Source organism: Bubalus bubalis, chromosome 22 (genome assembly GCF_019923935.1).
Source record: "Bubalus bubalis isolate 160015118507 breed Murrah chromosome 22, NDDB_SH_1, whole genome shotgun sequence".
NCBI lineage: Eukaryota > Metazoa > Chordata > Mammalia > Artiodactyla > Bovidae > Bubalus > Bubalus bubalis.
The window spans coordinates 23279833-23299284 of NC_059178.1; the positions used below are offsets into that span (position 1 = coordinate 23279833).

The following is a 19452-nucleotide window of genomic DNA, read 5'->3' on the forward strand; positions in this document are numbered from 1 at the left end:
GTAGACAGCCAGAACTGGCAAAAGATGACCTGGAGAGCAAAAAGGCCTAACAGGTTTACACAGGGCCTTACCATTTCTAAAGCATTTATATTAACTAACTGCTATATGCAAGACATTCCTTGGGTTGAGAATAAATGGCACTGGGTTAAGTATAGTCTCTCCTCCTCTAGACCACTCATGAGAATATTTCTGTTATTTCAGTTATTCAAAGTTAGTTGCTGCAGAAGCTTGGGTTTGGGGACCGATCGGCCTGGATGCAAATAGCTCAGCTCTGCCATGTCCACACTTAGTGGCACTGGCTAAGTCATGTTATCTTGGTGATTTGTTCGTGTGTTAACTGAGGGTCAGAATATCTGTTTCCCAGAGTGGTGATAAAGGTGGAATTGAAGTGCCTGGCCGACAGGGGATTGAACGGTAGCCATTACTGACATTATTGTTTTAAAAGGCAATGACTAAGATTGTGTATTTTTTAAAAAATATTTTATTTATTTATTTATATGGCCATGCTGCAAAGTCGCTTCAGTCGTGTCCGACTCTGTGCGACCCCATAGACGCCCACCAGGCTCTCCCGTCCCTGGGACTCTCCAGGCAAGAACACTGGAGTGGGTTGCCATTTCCTTCTCCAATGCATGAAAGTGAAAAGTGAAAGGGAAGTCGCTCGGTCATGTCCGACTCTTAGCAACCCCATGGACTGCAGCCTACCAGGCTCCGCCTTCCATGGGATTTTCCAGGCAAGAGTACTGGAGTGGCTTGCCATTGCCTCCTCCAACTAGGTCTTAATTACAGCATGTCAGATCTAGTTTCCTGTCCAGGAATCAAACCTGGGTTCCCCCTGCATTGGGAGCATGGACTCTTAGCCACTGGATCACCAGGGACATTCCAAGAATGTGTGTTTCACACACTTATGCATGTATATGATTTCATGATTGGGTCATCAGTCTTGGGGAGCTATACAGTTGATTCTCTCTGTGCAAGAAGACTATCTTACTGGCTCACTGTGTCACCTGGATGGAGGTTGTGAAACTTTGAAGTGAAATGCTGTGACAAACTGAACTGATGATAAAGCAGATGTCAGAGAGCATCCTGGGATGAATAAGCTATGAATCATGGAAAGTTGCTGTTCAGAGGCGCGCAGCTGCGTGCTTGAAAGCAGATGGCTGTCTTGCTGATCTGAATGATTCTAATCATCTCTAAAATTAAATCTGAATGATGATTTTCTGGTAAAGGTATACTTTAATATTTGGTATATTTTTCATATTTAACTTGCTCAGTTCATTTCAGTCGCTCAGTCGTGTCTAACTCTTTTCGACCCCATGTATTGCAGCACGCCAGGCCTCCCTGTCCATCACCAACTCATTGCTTCTTAGGGTAAATTGATATTTTGGGATTTGAGATATTGATTCACATTCTCTGTGCCTTTTTTTTTTTTCTTGGAGCCTTAAGTTCCCATTTTGTGATCGTATGTCATTGGTCACACACACATTCTTAGATACTCTTCTTTGAACATTATCTTTGGTCCTTTGTAAATCTTGTTAGGAATGAGACAGGAAGGGGGCAGGGCACAACCTTTCCAAGAATAACATAGCCCCAGGACACGACATAAAGTGATTATGCCCCACTGCGTCCATGATGGTGGACTTCCAGTAGACCTTAAGCCTCAGTATGCGAAATATATTCAGATTATGAATGTATCTGAACAAATCTCATAAACTATGTTTGAATGATCTCTTTAGTATTTAGAGAAGAGGCCTTCATAGAGTCCTCATCTGTGTTGTGCTGTCTGATAGAAGTTGTTCATTTTTCTCTCCATGGAATTTATTTCTAATGTTCTTGTGTAATTTTTTTTTTTTTTTGCCTTCCCATTTAAATTTTAGGTTGTTTCAGGAATAAAAAGTGAAATCCAGTCTTTGTTGCAGTATAGTAGATGAGATTTTGATCACCCCTAGCCAGGGAATTTGGAATGAAGTGCTCTATAGACTTAATTGCAATCTGACTCATGCTTCAGAATAAATTATTTCCCCACCAATCAGGCCATGCTGTACAAATACATACGTAATAGTTGTTTTGCTCTAAAACTGACTTATGTCAAGAAGGACAACATTATGTGTTCTTCATTATGTGTTCTTTCTAGTGCCTTTGGGGCAATGATAGTAGGGTGGAGCTCAAGACCTCAAGAATGGAATTCAGGAAAAAGAACAGGCATAGCTGCTCTCCCTCCCAGTGCCTTAGAGCAGAGCTCTTAGTGAGAGTCATTGCCCCCTGGCCTGGGGAGAGAGGCCTTTAGTAGCCTTAGTGGGAATGGAGCTGGGATGTTGAGAATGCCAAGGTTGGTGTGTGTGGGAGGGGTGGGAGATAAATACTTTAGGTAATTGCATATATTTATTCAATCTGTTAGGTCTTCCCTGGTGGCTCAGATGGTAAAGAATCTGCCTGCAGTGCAGGAGACCTGGGTTTTATCCTTGGGTTGGGATGATTCCCTGTAGAAGGGAATGGCAACCCACTCCAGTATTCTTGCCTGGAGAATTCCATGGACAGAGGAGCCTGGAGGGCTACAGTCCATGGGGTCGCAAAAGAGTCAGACATGGTGGAGTGATGAAACAACAACAGCAGCAACATACATGTATACTTCTGACCAGAACAGTGGAAACACTGCACAAAACTTACTGAACTGTCTTTATTTCACTTCATGACATGCTCATGTTCTACCAACATTGACCTTATGCTCCTGATGACTCAGGAGGGCCTGGTAAAAAGGAACTAAGGACCATCCTATCTTTCCTTTTCCTTCTGTGTTGTTGTTTTCAGCTTAGGTTGTTGCCTAATACAGGGAAGTGGTAGGCACAAGAAAGAATGTGATCGGGTCCCTTGGTCATGCACATTTCATAGACATCACTGCCTTCTTCCCGGGTTCTAAGCAGGCTGTGGTTCTAACAGCAAGTGTGGCTGCTCCCCTAAACCCCTCCCTCTATTGTAGACAAAACACAATAGTGCTTGCCTGGGGGCCTTGCATCTCACTGAATTCATGCATATCACAGGTACTCAGTTGTGTCTGACTTTGTGAGACCCTACAGACTGTAGCCTGCCAGGCTCTTCTCTCCATGAGATTTCCCAGGAAGAATACTGGAATGGGTTGCCATTTCCTCCTCCAGGGGATCTTCCCAACCCAGGGATTGAACCCACATCTCTTACATCTCCTGCATTAGTAGGTGGGTTCTTTACCACTTATGCCACCTGGGAATACATTTCATGATCCGTTGTAATTCTGTGCTCAAGGGGCATCACTGAAGCTACACAAACATGTGTATGGGGTGGCTGAGAATGATGTGTTGCATGGATCTCCTCTGGGCAGGTCTGTGTTCCATCATCCCATCCAACTTCACTTATAGAACTCAAGTTCATTGATATGATTGTTAAGACTTTCAAGACAGCAACAGCAGAGCATTAAATCCAGCACAGGAGCCTTCTGAAGGTGGGGCTCCATGTGACTGCATCAGTCACATGCCCGTGAACCTGGCCCTGGCTGCTGGCATATCTCCTGGCTTGAGGCTAGGGATGCCCTGAACATTGTGTGGTAGCCAGGCCTGCCCCCCATCAAAGGCACTGCTGGAAAGGTTGGTCTTCTGTGTCTGAAGAGCATCTGAGGTCTGCACACAGCGCCAGTTCTCTCTGTGTCTCTGGAGCTGTTCCCCTGGTGGTCTCTGCTCCGAGATCCTCCATGTCATGGTCACTTCATGGGAGACCACCGTTTTCTGCTCACCCTGCAGTCGTTGGGCCCCTCTCTGCTTTGTCTGAGTGGGTAGTTCTGCTTATTGCTCTTTGCTGTCATCTTGCTGATGAGGACAGATTCTCCAAGGTGGACCTCGACGGCTTCTGGATGTGGTTCGTGGCCCTCAGGGTCCCAGTGGGCAGTGCCCCCCTTGAAAGGGAACCCTCATGGGCACTGCCTGTCCCTCAGGGCAGGACAGTGAGAGGCGGTGGCCCTCCAGAGCCTGGCTCGTCTCGTGCATTGGTTCCCGGGCTGTCCTAGCCAGGCCGCATCATCTTCAGTACCAGGGTCTACAGCACTCTTGTGACTTTTCTGCACATGGGAAAGTTGGGGAAGAAATGTCCATGGGCGAAGAGCTGGCTTAGGCAGCCAGAGAATGTAGTGCAGGGAGCAGAGAGTGTGTGGAATGAACTGGGGGTTGGGGTGGGGGGGTGCAGAGGGGAGGGCAGTGGGAAGGGAGGCTCCAGGGCAAGTGCTCCAAGCATCTTTCTTGGCTTGTTGTCTTCCTGTACCAGGATGTGTGCAGCGGGAGGGGGGCGAGTGTAAGCAAAGGTCCCAGACAGCCCAGAATCAATCCTCCACCCCTTTTCTGGTTGTTATCCCATTTCTAGGTCTCTAAACATGTGTAGCAGATGGCAGGGGTGGGGATGATGGCAAAGAAGGGCCAGTCTGGACAGGTGCTCATATGGCAGTTGCTGCTGCCGTACCACCCTCTGTGTGGTCCAGGGCTTAATGATTGTGCTCCCAGCATTCAAGACCATTCTCTGAAGCTTCTTTCTGAATTCCCAGAGCTTGAAAAAAAGTCGTAGTTAAAGTGTTAGTTGCTCAGTTGTGTCTGACTCTTTGCGACCTCAGGGACTGTAGCCACCAGCCTCCTCTGTCCATGGAATTCTTCAGGCAAGAATATTGGACTGGCCCATTCCAATATTTGGAATTCCCTTCCCAGTTGTCATTCCCTTCTCCTGGGTATCCTCCTGACCCAGGAATTGAACCCAGGTCTCCCACATTGCAGGCAGATTCTTCACTACCTGAGCCACCAGGCAAGTCCCAGAGCTTGGTTCTTGTTGATTATTTATGAAGCAAACACTCTGTGCCAGACCTGGGCTCCTGTAAAACAGTCATGACCCCTGCCTTCAGGGGGCTTATCATGCTTAGTCACAGAGACTTGAAAAACAGCTACCCAGTGTCTTGACTCTGTTTTTTCCATCAAAGGAAAGGACATGATTTTATTCCAATTAGAATATAACCAAAGTCAGCCCCTCATTTCTGTTTTGGCTCACAATTGAGCCGCCAGCTGCTTTTGTTGGTCTTTTATGTCACTGACGGCTGATCATCTTTTTGGATGTGGGGAAAATGTCAGTATCTTGAATCAATGATTTGGAAAACAAAAAATATGCAGAAGTTGAGACAGCTACACAATAAAATACAACACACACCAGAAAACACCTACTATGCTCCATAATGTGATATTTTAAAAACTTGTTTAATTCTACAAAAGGCTTTCAGATTGTGTTTATTACATCTGAAGGAAATTCACGTGTATTATGCAGCAGTGTCTGGTCAGTCAAAGCAAGTTCTGGGGAGAGGATCTGAGCATTTTCATGGTTAGTAGTAATTAATATGGTTCTCTTAGGCTCTTTAGTTTGCATGTTACAGTGTCTACTTGCAGAATTTTAATGATTAAATGATTTTTAATCAGTTGTGAAATGAAATAATCCTCATGCATTAGAACTCAGAAAATATTTAAGTAAGACTTTTCACCAAATCTTTTGTCCTTCTTCAAAGTATCTGATTATGCTGTAAACTTTCAAACAAGAAGTGTGTTACCTACATCCCATCTCTATTTTCTTCCATCTTGACTTTTTTCTTCATTGGCAGGACCCTGATATTCACAATTAATATGAAGGAGGGAGTTTTATAGATTTGGTATAAATGAATTGAGTCAGGCACCTTAGAAATTGCTTCTCCAGGCAGTAAGAATTCAATTTCTTACATTCTTGGAAAGTACCAACAGAAAGAGACCAAGGAAAACTCTTTTCTGATGGAGGTTTTTTCTCCCTAAAAAACGTTTTTATTTTATTTTATTCAAACATTTTTATGAATCGTCTTAGCCTTTGGTAACATGATTTCTTGGAGGAAAATATCGATGCATATAATTATATTAAAATTATGTAAAATATATTAAATAATTTGGTCTGTGAAGTATCACAAGGAATAGATAGGGCTATGAATCAAGGACTAATCGTTCTATCAATAATTACTTATTAAGGAAGTATACAGTATAGTCAGAACCCAGTTTATGGAGTCAGGCTGCCTCGGTTTGAATTCTGCTTACAAGCTGTATGATGTTGGGCAATTTACATAGTCTTTTTTTTTTTTTTTTGGCTTGTTTCCTCATGTATAAAGAAGGATAAAACATGACCAACCTTATTCTAGTTATTACTACTGCGTCACAAACCACCCCAAAACATAGTGGCTTTAGCAACAGGACACTAGTCATTTGGGTCATGAATCTTCAATTTGGGGATGGGCACTTGGCAGAGACAGCTTGTCTCTGCTCCACTGCATCAGCTCGGTGGGATGACGAATATCTGAAGCCATGTGCACTTCCGTCAGCTGATGGTTGATGCCGGCTGTCAGCTGAGATTTGACCTGGGTGCTATTGGCTGGAATGTCTCTACGTGGCCTTCCCACATTGCCTGACCTCCTTTACACTGTGGTGGCTGGATCCATGGTGAATATCCCAAGGGAGGAAAAATCCATGTGGGTGTGGTATTGCCTAGCCGTAGAAGTCAGCCATCCCTTATCCCATATTCTGTGAATTGAGACCTTCCAAAATGCTCAAACAAGGTCAAGGGGAAGGGAATAGAATCCATTTCTTTATGAGGAATGGCAAGGTTCTGGAGACCATAGGAGACCAGAGATATGGCTGTGGTCATTTTGGGAAAACAGAATCTTGGACTTGCTTGATGTGGTTTTTGTGAGTCAGTTCATAAATAAAATATTTAGCACATGAAGCAGTAAGCACACGTGCTGTTGTTATTGCAGAGCATGTAACATGTGCTAAGGGGATTGTGTAAGTTCTCTGGTTAGAAAGAGAATTCTGCAGTTATCAGTTGTCCCTAATTTCGGCATAAGGAAGCCGAGGGCTAGAGACTAACTTGCCCAGCCATCCAGTGAAAGAACTCAGGTCATGAGACCAAAGTTGTGAGTGCTTGTTATTTCAGGTCAGACTGGAAACTTACAGAGCTGGCAATCATGGAAATAGACCTCTAAATAATTGATTAAGACAAGAAATGAATGCTCTGTCTCTAGAGAGCTTTGGAATCAAAGATAGACCTGATTATAGAAGAAATAGCCCTTTTCTCTATCTTGTAGTATACTTGTGTTCAGTTGCAAAATTGGTTTTTCTGCTTTTATTTTGTGGTTGATAGGATCAGATGAAATTCTACCCAAACTGCTAATACCACTTATTTTGCCACATAATGCATACAAGGCAGTAGTTTTGTTAAAAATTGTAATATTTTTATAAAATATCCCATATGTATGAAGGCTTGCCAGTCTCATATACAAATATTTATAACTGTACCAGGAGACTGTACCGGAAGAAGTGGGCAGATGAGAAGTACATGGTGCAATCCAGGTCATCAGGTGGCAGGATGGAGCTGGGATGTGGTGGGGGGTGGCTCTTGTTCATTTCAGAAGCCTTTACCTCCCACCCCAGGGCCCAGCAAGCCCCAGCCCAAGCCCACTCCCACAGGCTGAGATGCTGACGTGAGACTGCAGGAGGGAGCCTCGCTACCTTGGACCAGTTCTTTGCAAATAAACATTCTCTTTCTTAATGATGCCTCTGTGATCATCTTTATGTTGGCACAGCCTGGCCAGTGCTCTCCCTAGAAAAAGCCCATTTCCATTGGTCTTGGCTAAGCTAATGCTTATTGAGTCGTCCTCCTGGAAACTTGGGGCAAAACAGGGTCTGTCTGCTGGCTCCCAAAGGCAGATTTGACATTTTCTCGATGTAAAATTTCAGTGGTTACAGTTACTAAAACTTCAGGCCAGTATGAGACTGAAGGGCTGCAGGCGAAGTGTGACTTACTTGCTGGGCATAGGCTGTAATGGTGGGCAGTTAATATGAATAGGTTTTAATCAGGGAGGACTCGTTGGGTTGGGGGCAGGGAGAGGAATGGTGGTCCCCTCTACAGTCTGCCGTGCATGAGGGCCTCTCTTTCTTCCTGGCTGCGGGAGAAACCGCGCTACTTCCTGCAGATAGAGGAACAAAGGAGAAAATTCACGAAATGTGCTCGCTGTGCCAGGAACGTGGCAGGTGTCCAGTACAGGTTACCTAGAGGCAGCCTCAGCAGCAGCATTATCAAAGACTGGCATAGAGCACTTCAGCTAGGGGAAATATGAAAGAAGGCAACGTGGGAAAAGTAAATGTGATGTGTAATCTAACGCCAGCTAGACTGTAAGGGAAAAGTTTTCAGTGGGCATCGGTGAAAAGTAAAATATTTAAGATAGAACCAGGACAACGTCATAAAACTCAAGATATTATCATGTTTATTACTAATAAACTCCTGTTATATGACTTGGCAATGGTTTATGAGACTGCCCTGTAAAACATCACTTTTGTTGTAAAGTCAATTGTTATAGACTTTTGATAGGATGATGTTCCTGGTATTCCTGCAAAATTAATAATATTGATATGGGAGACACTGATGCTCGCCTAGACAGTAGCAGCTTCTCCATCATCTGGGTAAGAGTCCTATTTTTGTCCTGGTTTCAACCTTTTATCCATGTGGCTCAGGTAGCCTATAACCATCTAGGCTATAATGGTAGTTCTGTTCTTGTTGCCAATGATTGGTTCAGGGTGGAAAAGGAAGAAGGCGTCTAGTAAAAAGTTCCTAGCTCTTGGAAATAGCTACATTCTGCCTCTGGAGATTGCTTTATGAAGTTGTGATGCCTGGATCTACTGAAGCCGTATTGTGGACATGAGGGAGAGATTAGCCATCATTTTATTATTATTTTCATTGGCTTAGTTTTGCCTGGGGAGAGATGCATTCCATCATCTCTCCATTTTTTATACTGGATGAATGTATCTTGCTGCTGTTTTTGCACATTCTGCCTGTGTTAAACCCTACTTCTTACTTCTGCTCCATAATAGTGTCGATTGCAATCCCAGAGTCTCTGCTCTCTTGGGCTGATTGGGTCCCACTTTCCTGGCAGTGCTCTTATAGCATATTTCAGAATGTGGCTTTTTCCCATTTCCTATGTCTGTTCAATCTCATATGCTTTTCTTCCAGAAATTTGTAAAGGTCTGTCTTTATTGGTGTCCTCTGTTCCATTTTCTCTTCTTTTTGTGGTTGTGGGTTTATTCTTTTTTACATTTTTATGCATTGGAAAGTGCACAGGCTAATGCTTGGGCTTAGTGGATCAGTTTGGTTATTTCTTTTGTAAATTGCTCATTATAGTTCCATTATTTATGTTTTAATATTACTCCTTTCAAGGATTAAACAGTGAGAAGTCAGCTGAATCAGTAGTTCAGCTAAAGTGGAGATGCCGAGGATCAAACCCGGGACCTCATACCTGCAAAGCATGTGTTCTACCACTGAGCTACATCCCCACTGCTCATTATATTTCATTCCTATTTATATTGGAGTTGTCATCGATTTGCAAGACCTATTTATACACTAAGATATCAATCCTTTTTTCCGTGTATAGCCAATATTTTTCCTACTTTATTGCTTTTGAGAATTGTTTGTGTGGTTCATGACATATGGAAGACTTTACTGTAGTGTAGTAAAACTTATCCATCTTCTTCGTGGTTTCTTTCTTTGTTTTTATTCTTAGAAGGACTTTTTCTCCCCAATATCAGATGTATATTTCCTATTACATTTTTGATCCTCCCTTCCTCCCTTTCTTTTTGAACTCAAATGGGTTAAACTTAACTGATAACACTTTCAGTTCATGGCACACCATCATCACTGGTCCTTGCAGAGCCCTTGCTTTTTACTTTCTCTTTTCCCTTTTGTCTTCTACCCTCAGTGGCATTTCTCTATCCAACCATATACATCTACTGTAGTGCATATAGTGTATGTTCTTCATTTTAGAAAACCATTCACCAGTTTTTATCCATCTGGAGTTAGAGATTAAAAAATTAAAAAAAAAAAAAAACCCACTCAGTTTTCTTACTACCTCTCTGTAATTATTCCAACTGCCTTCTTCACCAAATGTCAGGTTCCAGGTTTTCTAACCTGTTCTGTTTCTCGGTCTGTTTTGGTGCTAGGATCACACTGCCTTAATGATGATCTAATTTAAAAACATTTGAATGTGTAGAAATGAAAATCACATGTAAGGCTCTTCCTGTATCATTTAATTCTTCACTTTTTATTCATACGCTAGACAAGGGGGCCATTCTTCAATAACTAGCAGCACATTTATATATGTTAACGTAGTAAATCGCTGTCACTGTCATCTAAGCCAGTCACGTGTTATGGTTTTCAGACTGAAAACTATCGTGACTCTAGGAGCAGAAACATATTTAAAAGTAGTGCCTATGACTAATTCAGAAGGCAACATGCCTCAGTGAACTCTGGCTTAGAGTTGCTGAAGATGCTGACTGTGATTGACACGCTCATGACCTTAAATCACACTCGATCAACTTCTAAGCAAATAATTTCAAATGCCATTTTGTGGATTGATAAGGTAGGAGCCAAGAATGAAATCCGGGTCTGACCTTCTTTTTATCCACGCCGAGCAAACTTTTCTTTCTGGAATTGATATTTATCAGCAGCTTTCGTCTTTCCTGTGTGTTTATCTTGGGGTTGTGGTTTAAATATGGTTCTTATTCCATGGAGTATATGGAAATTGGTGGTGAGAATCAAATTTGCTGCTTTTGGACAAAAAATAGTGCCTTGTTCCATGAAGCAGCTCTCGACAGTGGTTCTAGGTGCTTGATGTGGGGGAGGAGACAGAGAGAGAAGGAGAGTAGCAAAGACTTTTTATGCTTCCCAGGGCAAAACAAAAAGGGAAAAGTGGCAACTGAGGAGCGCCTGAAGAATTAAATGTAGTAATTCAGAAAAACTAAAACTCTAGCATTTTGTTGAAGGAAAAAAAACAAAACCAAACCCACAACTGCTTTCCTTTAAGATGTGAGAATTTTAATTTCTACCAATAATTGGTAATATAATAATTGAGGGGGCTTGGTTTGGAGGAGGACTTGGGACACTTTAGGTAATTTAGGTAATTATTTAGTTCAGGGAACCTTCTCACTAATAGATGCTTATAATTTTTCTGGATACTGTGTACATTCTAATTGATTTACTAAAAGCCACATAGTTTAAAAGCCATGAAAATAATAGTTAATCACAGTAATTGCATAGCACATTTTACAATGCTGAATATGAGAGGATTTTTAGAAAAGGAAGGTTGAACCCACATAGGTCAAGTGAATTGTGTCAGTTTATTCAGTAGCCTAGGAGCGGAGTTGGATTTGCATATCAACCTTTATCAACGCCCAGTGTGGGTTCTGCCGTGTAGGAAATGCAAACTGCTTTCTCTAAGGATCACCTGGCTGTCTGGAGCACTGGGTGGAGACTGAGAATTAGCCAAGGTCACTTTCAACCACTGTGTGCTCACTGCAAAACAGTTGAGTTCATTGGATTAGAGATAATGAAGGGGAAGTTAGATACACATTTTTCACTTGCTTTTCCTGAGTTAATTTTCTTTTGAGTGAATGAAAAATTCATTTAGTAAAATAAATACCAAATTTTCATATATCTGAAACCACCAGTGGCTCTAAATTGTGTTGCTTTTTGTTTGCTAAGTCATGTCTCACTCTTTGCAACCCCATGAACTTGAGCACTCCAGGCTTCCTTGTCCTTCACTATCTCCTGGAATTTGCTCAAACTCATGTTCATTGAGTCAACGATGCCATCCAACCATCTCATTATCTGTTGCCCCCTTCTCCTCCTGCCCTCAATCTTTTATGATATCAGGGTCTTTTCCAATGAGTCAGCTCTTCGCATCAGGTAGCCAAAGTGTTGGAGCTTCAGCTTCAGCATCAGTCACAAGCAGTGAATTACTTACTCCTCAACTTCACAGAAGGGCTTCTCTGGTGGCTCAGATGGTAAAGAATCTGCCTGCATGCAGGAGACCCAGGTTTGATCACTGGCTTAGGAAGATCCCCTGGAGAAGGGAATGGCTACCCACTCCAGTATTCTTGCCTGGAGAATTCCTTGGACAAAGGAACCTGGTGGGCTACAGTCCATGGGGTCACAAAGAGTTAGGCACGACTGAGCAACTTTCACTTTTTCACTTTCAATTTCACAGAATTCTACTCTGTAAAGGCAAAGTAGGCACTAATAGGGCATATTTTTTATCTTTTTGTCATCTTGCTGGGATTAATTTATTCCTCCCCCCGGGTTAACATGATTTTACATAAAATCATTTCCATGTGTATTTATTTTTTGTTTTTTTCCATGTGAATTTTAAATTAAAATATGAGGTTTTTTTTTTTTCCTCCCAGCCATCCTTTTTTTCATCTTGCTGTAAATTTTCTAAACACAGTTAGAGAATATAGTCCGAATATATTCACAAATAGAGAATATATTCCAGGTGTAATATCTGCCTATGCTATATATTCAAATGCATATCATCTTTTCTGTTCATTTGATAAAATGACAACCTCTACCCCTTTCCCAGTTTTCTAAAAAGGCCTGATTGTTGTACTATTGGATTTTTTAAATAAACTGCCCAGTACATTATGTGACTCCCATAAGTCTACCAGATGGATCCCAAAGATACTGAGTCATATTGTTCAGCCTTCTGAACACACATATTGTTAACATTATCTGCCAGCGTTTTAAAAACTCATTTGCAAATATTCCACCTGTTAATAATTCAGAGATTTAGGAGTGTATCTTTTAGTTTTCTTACTTCTTAGAATCCGTTTTAATCCATATCTGTTAACACCAATCAAATACTGAAAAAAGAGCTTGAAGGCTGCCAAGAAGACAACATGACTTTAACATACAAAGAGTTTCAAGCATGTATATGAGGAGTTTTTCCCATAGATCGTATTTTTAAAACATAATATGAAGTCTTTATTGTGTACCTTTCATAGTGCCTTTTGAAATGATTTCTGAATAATCAAAACATTTTGTTATTGAAGCATAATATATCAGATTTAATATAAAAGTCAGATTTAATTGAGGAATGAGATGCCCTGAGAGTGCCTGTAGCTTGACTGAGATATACTTGGTAGACTTTTCCAGGCACTGCCTGCAGTTTCAGTCGGAATTTAGTAATGTAGTTTTATTTTGGGGTGGCTCATTTGCATCCTCAGCAGTACTGTCGTCCTTTCCCTTTGTCCCTCCCTCGCTTCCTTTCTTCTTTCCTCTGAGTCTGAGTCTTGCACCAAGTGTGCGGTGCACTTGCTGTGCCCTGACCTGGGGTTTTGAGGCTGACCGCCAAGGCTCCCTGAGACCCAGAGTGAGACACATGTTCCGTGGGTCTGACAGCCGCTCCTCACGTCGGGGTTTATTTTCCTTCAGTCTCTCTTCCTTCTGAAATATCACTGGAAAGAAAAAAAAAAGACATAAAGCATCTGATCTTGCTTTTCACTTCCTTTTCTATTTCCAGCCACCTGTTCTTGTTTTCTAATTAACCGCAACACAGTGACAAGAGCCAAGATTCTCATGGTTCTGTAAAACGCAGAATAAAAAAAAACCACATCTACTAGATTGATGCTCTAAGGGAGACTCAACATCATATTTGAGGAAGGCGACTCTCTTATTTCCTTGTCCGATTTGTAGAGGAAGCAATGGTGACTTGCCTTCTCACTCCTCTGCTTCAAAAATGAATCAGAGGTTTCTGTGTATAGTGTGTGATAAAGGGGAGGCTTGTTCCTAAGAGCTCAGAAAGGACCAAAGGTGGACTTCGAACCCCATGCTTCTAGGCCAGGGCCTCTGCACAGGCTGATGGCCTCCCAGCACCTGCATGTAAACTGATTCAGTAGAGTCTGGTGTGTGCAGGGTTCAGGGGGTTGATAAACGCCTGGGGAGTCTTCATGGCAGACGCTTGGCCAATAGGAGTAAAATCACCTGGCAACATCCGATGGGCCTTTCCACACTGCCTTTCTCTGAAAAGTATTTGAAACCAAGCAGAGGGTGCTGAGAACTGACAAGGGCCCTGTAAGGATGGGAAAGGAGGAGAGAAAGGAGAAAAACTGGCTAGTAGGAAATGAGAGAGAAGAACTTGCTGTAAATTTCCAAAGTGGCAATTTACTGGGTTAGATGTGGCTAGGAAATTGGAGCAGCATTTCTGATATTCTCATGCCAGGGTGCTTTCTGCACAGAGGCTGGTGCCAGAAAGGTATCTCCCGGGCGCTTTCCTCCTGAACTGGACTTTTATCACAGTGAAGCAGCAAAAGGTAGCAAAGGTAGCCAAAAGCAGGGAAGGGAGGAGACAGAACAGGTTGGAGAACGGAACCTGGGCGCCTGGGGTGGCAGTCCCTCACTGAGCAGATCCTGAGTGTCTGCTGTGGACCAGGGCTGGGCTCCGGGGTCAGGATAGATGGGGTCGTGTCCTGGGGGCTGATGGTCTAGTGAGGAGGGACAGACCAGCAGCACAGGTCAGGCCACTGTTGGCAGACGGGTGGCCAGTTCATTCCTGACAGCTCTTCGTTCACTCATTCCCTCTTGATGGGAGACTTCCTCCGTAAGGAAGTAGCTTTTCTTCTCTGGGCTGAGGTCAGAACGCTAGTGGGGCATTGCTGCATGGGGCCAGGCGCCCCTTTGGAGTGGGCAGAGCTGGACGATGGCCGGAGGAAGGCTAGTTCCACACTGTGCCCCAGCTCCTGTGCATGTTCCTCCATTAGGAATTCGTAGATAACATCTGTCTGATTTTCACTGCTTCCGGCATCTCTCGGCTTATATGGGAGCCAGAAGGACCCGAGGGCCATGGCGCTGTTTCAGGGCATGGGGACCTCATGCCTGTAGCTCCCACTTCCTGTGGTTGGAAGACACAGTCTCACAGAACTCCTTTTCTGTTGAGATGAATAGCATTCACATTCATCAAAAAACATTTCTCAGTTCATAGCCTCTTTTTGTCATTGGGTTGTGCATGAGGAGATCTGTGAAATATTTTAATCTGACAGTGGAATCGTCTTCAAAAGGGTAGGAAACTGCTCCTTCAAGGAGAGTAAGAAAGATCTTACTTTCTGTTAGGCACAGTGCGCCTCTGCTTGTCCTTCTCAGGCCCCTGCTGTATACGCCTGTCCCCATCCGGGACAAAGAATTGCTACTGAGAGATTATTTAGGTAAAATATTAAAATTTAATCTTGCACTGATGACTTGTCACAGCTGGGAATCTGATTCCTTCTTTAGCAGAAAATGGTGATTGTGAGGATTATGCTGTTCATCTTTAAGGAGGACAGTACAAGAGGATTTTTGTCTCTGTTTTTTGAGGATGCCTCTGAAGGCACTCAGAGAGCGAGGATCAGCTCCTTCCTGCCTCCTTTCCTCTCTCCTTCCTTCCTCCTCTGCCTCCCTCTCCCCTTTCCATCTTGAGTAAAAAGGGAGAGTGTGAGCCTAGTTTTGACCAGGAACTCAGAACCTTTCATTAAATATTTATGAGAGCTGGTAATTCGGTCAAGTAATTCTCATTTGAATGAGGACAGGAAACTCTGCATTGTGTTTCTAGCTGCTTCAGAGCTCTTGGAAGGACAAACTATAAATGACCTCATGCTTCCCTGGTGGCTCAGACATAAAGAATCCGCCTGTAATGCGGGAGACCTGGGTTTGATCCCTGGGTTGGGAAGATCCCCTGGAGGAGGGCATGGCAACCTACTCCAGTATTCTTGCCTGGAGACTCCCCATGGGCAGAGGAACCTGGCGGGGTACAGTCCATGGGGTTGGACACGAGTGAATGACTGACTAAGCACAGCACAGAGGCTTTCTGTGATCAGAAATCACTGTGGATGCGCTGGTGATTCTAAGTGTGTGTGATAAAATGAAACCACAGTCTTGTCTCAAAGGTTTCCCCTGACAACACTCACACACACAGTTACACACTGACACATCTACACATTCACACACACATTCATACATATAAACATTCGTGTACACACCCACACCCCATCTAGGGAGCAGGGCAGACAGTTCTTTGTCTACGGACATTCCATCCCGGTCTGCAGCAACCCCAGGAGTGGCCACCAGGGGGCAGCAGAGGCCGCAGAACCTGGCCGGCCCCCTGGAGGGGTGGTGTGGGGAGCTCAGCCTCTGGGGGTGGACCTCTGGGGTAGGAACCTGGCTCCCAGAGAGAGGAGAGGAGAGTTCCCCCAGCATCCCCAAGTTTGTTCTGCTTCCTGTTCGGGCCTAGTATGTCACCTTTTTAAACACACGGGTTCACATGGTCCTTAGCTTTCCTGTCCCCTTTATGCCTGGCTCCCATGTTCCTGGAGTGGCCATCTGTGACCCTACCTGCTCTCCTTTCCTGGCACATCCCTGGGGTGGGGGACTGCAGGAGCCCACAGTCTGGGCCAGCTGGGGTCGTTTAGGGGCTCCAGGAGGGGAGGAGGGGCAGTGGGTGACATGGCCACGCGTGAGAAATGAGCTGAAGAGAAGAGGGGCAGTGGCGGTCACAGGGTGGTCTGTCCCTCCCACCCCATGCTGTTGGAGGGATGGACATGTGGAGGATGGACATCTTTTCATTCTTGTGAAAAGTGTCATATACCCTAGTTTGGAGTCAGACTCTTGTTTCCCTGTTCCTCTGCATTGCCCTTTCTGAATCTCTCCTGCACAGAAATTCTAGAGCTGCTGCTCACTGCAAGAAAGTGGGGGCTGGAGGACTTGGTTTCCTGCATCTTTGGGGTGGAAGGAGGGAAACTTGTAGCTGAGTTTTGCAGAAATCCATGTGGAGACCAGAACAGCCTTTTGGGTCTCTTTGAACTCACAACCCAGTCTTGATGGAGTTATTTGCTATCCAAGTGTTCAGAACATTAAATACCTAACACATTTCCAAGGTAGTATTTTCGCAAGCATTTTTCCTGCCTCAGTTTCCTCGAGTGAAAAACTTTTTTTCCCCCGTGTGTGTGTGTGTGTGTGTGTGTGTGTGTGTGTGTGTGTGTCTATGACAAAAAACAAAAGCCGAGCTGCCCTCATAGGGATGTCTGCAGTTTGCGTATTTAGTGACCCAGTGGGGAAAGGTGACAGCTAGAGATGCTGCTTCTTATACAGCATTTACCACCAGCTGTGTGTGATCCAGGGAAAATCACTAATCGGATTTGGCCTCAAAAATGGGAACACTGACCTTTTCCAAAACCCACCAAACTGGAACATAATAGGGTTAATGTCATAGAGGCAAATGACACTTAGGTTGTTGGGGGGGAAACAGTGTATGTTTTTATCAGAAGTATATTCCTAAGGTCCTTAGAAGCATGGTTTTGATGGATATAAATTGGGAATTAGGACCTGTTATTAACCACCTTGCACTTGAGGTCCTCTGATGACTTCCCGTTGGGGCAGGTGCCCGGTGGAACAGCAGGATCTGAGGGGAGGGGGAGAACACGAGGGCTCACGGCAGCCTTCTGGAGGCCAGCCCCAGGGGGTGGGGGGGTCTCTCCAGAAACTGCCCACAGGGATGGGTGCCTGATTGCGTGTGGGGGGATGGGGGAGGGGGTTACCCTTCAGGGTGGAAAGATGCTGAAGACAGATTCAGTCACATCTCGATTTCTTGATTTCAGCATGTTTATATTGGGCGTTTCGAGTTTAAAGCTAATTAAATCGATTCATCATCTTTTGTGAAATACCAAAACGATTTGGTAAATGCTAAGTAGGCTAGCAGATGTTTACATCACTTAACACAAGGCGCAGGCTACCTGCAACGTGTAGGTGATTCATTAATTTCAAGTTAAGTTTCACGCATGTAAGTAAATGGCAAAACTAAGGGTTTCAGTTGCGGCTCCGCCTTCTGCTGTGTTTGTGCTGTGGGTGTCTAGCCAGAAACTTGTTGCCAAGACCCTTGTCAAGGAGCTTTTTCCCCCTGTGTTTTCTTTTAGAATTGTATGGTTTCAGGTCTTATATCTGTCTTTAATCCATTTTGAGTTAATTTTTGTGAGTGGTATGAGATAGGGCCTAGTTTCATTCTTTTACATGTGAATATCTGATTTTTCCAGCACCGTTTTTAAAAAATTTATATTTTCTCAACTTTTTATTTTGTGTTGGTGCGTGGCTGGTTAACAATGTTGTGACAATTTCAGGTGAACAATGAAGGGACTCAGCGATACATATACATGTACCCACTCTCCCCTAAACTCCCCTCCCATCCAGGCTGCCACCTAACATTGAGCGGAGTTCCATGTGCTGTACAGAGGGTCCTTGTTGGTTATCCATTTTGAATATAGCAGTGTGTACATGACCTTCCCAAAGTCCTTAACTGTCCCTTCCCTCGGCAACCATAAGTTCATTTTCCAAGTCTGTGAGTTTCTTTCTGTTTTGTAAGTAAGTTCATTTGTGTAATTTCTTTTTAGATTCCACATATAAGGGATGTCATGTGATATTTCTCCTCTATCTGACTTACTCCACTCAGTATGACACTCCCTGGGTCCATCATGTTTCCAGCACCATTTATTGAAGAGACTGTCTTTTATCTCTTGAGTATTCTTCGCTCCACTGTCAAGTATTAGTTGACCATACACGCATGGGTTTATTTCTGGGCTCTCTCTAATGTTCCATTGGTCCATGTGTTTGTTTTTATGCCAGCACCGCATGGTTTTGATTACTGTAGTGTTTATAAAATAGCTTGAAATCAGGAAATGTGACACCTTGTGCTTTATTCTTCTTTCTCAGAACTTCTTTGGCTATTCGGAGTCTTTTGTGGTTCCATATATAACTTTTTGTTTTGCTTTTCCTCTCTTAAGTGCTCTGAGTGGCTTTTACCCTCATCTTCATCCTTCTCTTTCTCTGTTTGAGCTCATTGCATCTCTTTTTGTCCCACATGCTCTGCCATAGGTAGAAATTCCTGACCCAGAGCAAAGTGGTGATGAGGGCAGTTAAGGTTAAACCTGCCTTGCAAATCCCCAAAGGGATCCCCCAGACACAGAATCTCACAGACTGCCTCTGACTTCTTAATCGATTTTTCTTCATAATGGATGAGCGAGGGGAAGACGATTTAGCTTGGATGTTAGGTCACAGCTAAATTCAGAGTAGATTTTCTTTTCCTTCTCTGTCTCTTGTTAAGAACTCATCCTGCTCTTACCCTTAGAGCCATCCGTCCTCCACCCAAAGAGTGAAAAGTGACTTCACGCAAGGATCATTTGCAAATTCACACAGATCCGGCTTGGCTGAGATGCTCTTTCTGGGGGCACCCCTGGCCCTTTGGTACCTCGTTGTTGCCCACGCACTTTCGCTGTTTGGTGGTCTCAGCCGATCTCCCTGAGGGCCAGCTGGGGCCTGCTGCCGGTGTACGTCTTCTTGCTTTTCACTTTAGCCTTGCTATTGCGTGGAAGTCATCACTTCTTTATTCTAGTGATAGAGCCTTCCTGAGTTGTAAGCTGGGCACATGGCTATCAGGTTGGTGACTGTATTTGTGGTCTTCTGTGTGGTAAGTGTGGCCACGTGGCTCCATTCCCCCCAGTAAAATGTGAGCAAAGTGATGTTCGCAGGGTCCGCCACAGTTCCTCCAAAGAA

General features: G+C 43.8%; 1 protein-coding gene across 3 annotated transcripts in view; it reads left to right on the plus strand.

The window, feature by feature from the left end:
- AKAIN1 (A-kinase anchor inhibitor 1) overlaps positions 1-19452 on the plus strand; it is a 46900-nt gene that overhangs the window by 24559 nt on the left and 2889 nt on the right. The window lies entirely within an intron of this gene.